Genomic DNA, 3,079 nt, shown 5'->3' on the forward strand with positions numbered 1-3,079 from the left:
CGGCCCCAGCCTGGGCACAAGGGATCTGAGCTCTTTTAACAGCGGAAATTAGAGTCTTATTTAAAGAGCATGCTAATCAGAGCAAGCAGACGGCCTGCTCCCTCCCCGCAGCCAGTGCTCCCGTCTAGACATGGGGCAAAGCTCCCTGACATCTCCCCGCTCGAAGGCCTCAGCAGCCAGCCCCCCTGCACCCTGCACTGAGGACAGCCTGGCACACAGCCCCACTCTCTGCATATTCCCTTGCCCCCTGCCTCACACAGGCAAGGCACAGTCACACAGGGACACCACCCTGCACCCCTCACTGCAGAGTTCTGTGCTGAAGACAGGAGCGGGGCAAGGGAGCTAGCAATGCCACTGGTAACCCCACAGCCACCCACAACAGCTGCATCTGAGCTCACAGGAATCCCAATAACACAACCGGGTGGGACTGGGAAACGTGCCCATCAAACAGAAAAGGCAGAATCAGTCAAGACAGACTTTCAGGAAGAGACAAAGCACCTGCTCCTGGAGAGTGTTTGAGCCCCCACCTCCTGTTCTCCCAGGAGTGACATTGTGGGCACACGAGGAGCCACAGCAGTGCCAGTGTTGCACCGCAGTGGCAGATCACTGCCTGCCCTCACTGGCAAGCCTGGAGCACGCCCCATGATAGAGCAGGAGAGGTGCTGGCAGATCTCCAGCTGGTAAGCACAACACATTTCCCGTGCCCAGGACTCCCAAGCGGCAACTGTGGGGCCAGGCCTGCTCCCAGCCTTGCCACGGCTGGCTGACCTTGGCAAATTCACTTCCTCCCTCCTTGCCTTAGTTTCCCCATCGGTGTCACGCTGCTTCACTCTCCATAAAACAAGACAAGGTCCCTGATGAAGGGCAGCAGATAAGAGGGAGTGAGCTGCTCCATTAGTTGCACTGGAAAATTGGAAGTAAATAGAAAATCCCAAAGGTTGGCGGGGAAGCGAGCAGAGACAGGCAGGTGACAGCAATGCCAAAACCTTCTCCTGAGCTCTGGCTGTGCTGGGAGCTGCTAATCCACACACACACACACACACACACACACACACACACAAAATGCCTTGGAAATGGGGCGCTAGGCAGAGCACATCATAGAGGTGCACCCTGGGAAATGGCATTTCCAAGAGGATGTGCAACATCAGGGCATAAGGCTGAGACTCAGATGAGTGAAGACCTCTGGATACAGCCCCAAGGATGCTGCCCACAGCCCCCATGTCTGCTGCAGACAGCGCATGGGAAAGTAAGAGCGGGATTTGGGGAAGACATGCAACAGTGGTTTAAGGGCTGGAGAAAATGCCTGGCACAAACAGACCTGGCTCAATCTGCTCAGTCAATTGGAAATAGAGAGGTGGCTTCCTGCAATGTCTGTGTATCTGAGAAAACGGGGGGGCTAGTGCCTCTGAAATTGCACAGGGAAAGGCAATGAGAACCAGCTGCTCCAGAGGGAAAACAGACCTGCTCTGCAGCACAGTGGGGGATCAGCTATGAACAAGCGCCATGAAAAAGAGCAGCTTCTTGTCACTGGTGTCTCCTGTTTGCTCTGGACAGCCCTTCTGAGAGAGGTGCTTGGCTGGAGCAGGATTGGAGCAGCTAGCTTGGGACACCAGGGCTCGGACACTCTGAGCCCTTTGGCTTCAATGCTGAGAAGACAATCAGAAGCTTGCCAGCACCCTGCCTGGCCCTGGCTCAGGTGCACACCAGGACTGAGCTACCTGTGCAGGGGCAGAGATACCCAGGTTCCCTCCCTGTCCCCCACACCCACCAAGGCTGGAATGACATAGGACTCGGCAGCCACACAGAGGAGGCAGATTCAAGTGCCCACAAGCCTTGGAAAGCTATAGAAGAAACAAGGGAGGTGGGAGGAAAATGGGTCCTGGGCTGCCCTGCCAAGCTCTGTCCTCCTCGCAAGCTCAGGCAGCCAAACCCCAGCTCAGATCCCAGGCTTACCCCACCATCCTGCTGAGCTCTTGGACTCAACCCACCGCACGAGCACAAAGCCCCATCTGGCCCTCTCCCGTCCCTGCTTCCTTGCCACCATGCACGCATGTCGACTCCTGATCCCCATCCCACCCCTCAACCTTTGCCAGTCTCCCAAATCCTACATGCCAGCAGCCCCACAAGAACATAACGTGTGGGAGAAGGAGCATTTTGTGGCTCCTGCAGAGACTGAAAAAACAAACAGTGAGGCAAGAAGAGACTGTGGCCTTGCTGAGACACGGAAGCATCCATTATTAAAGAGCCATATCCACGCCTGACTTTATTAAATGCCTCCCTCTGCTCCAAGGTGCTGCTGTGCGCTCCAAGCCAGAGATCAATAGCAGGAACCCAGCCAGCAGGGAGGTCATGGCTCCACTGGGAGCTCCAGGAGGGAACAGGGAGGAGAGGGACCCCACTGCACACCTTCCATGCCCCTCACAGGACACCTCTTTTGTGGCTGAAGAGGAGATGGGTCTTGGGGGTCTCCCTGCTGAGTGGGGAATGGTGTCAGGGCTGGAGAGGGTCCCCAGGGTACTGCCAGGATGTGGATGCCCAGTTGCGCTGCCTGTGACCCCAGTGACTGTGGTGGCAGGCAGTGGGGGTTGTGCCCAGCCCTAAGCTGCTCTTTGAGGGATATGAAGCCGCTAGATCGATCACCACTTAGGGACAGTCCTCGCCCAGTGGCTTATGGCACCTTCAGTGATGCTGAGGCACAAAACAACACATGCACACACCTCCCCTCTGCCGGGAGAGGTGGTGCTGACACCGAGGCACAGCCCTTCGTCCCCAGCAGCAGCGCACTGGGCTGGCAGGATACTGTCACCACGCACCCCTGCCTCACTGTTGGAGACCCTGAGCTCCCCACCAGCACTCACACACCCCTATCCTAGGCACGGACCACACACAGGCATCCCCACCCTGAGAGCCCCAGAGAGGACGGAGGACAAAGACAGCTCTGGGGTCCCAGCTCCGTGCCGTTCTACGGCATCACACCCCTGTCCCACAGCCAGACACCTTCGTGGGGCTCCCGTGGGGAATCCTGCACATCACCTGCCCAGCAGGCCCGGCAACGCCGGACATCACCTTGGAGTGGCTA

Source organism: Corvus brachyrhynchos, unplaced genomic scaffold (assembly GCF_000691975.1).
Source record: "Corvus brachyrhynchos isolate BGI_N302 unplaced genomic scaffold, ASM69197v1 scaffold140, whole genome shotgun sequence".
NCBI lineage: Eukaryota > Metazoa > Chordata > Aves > Passeriformes > Corvidae > Corvus > Corvus brachyrhynchos.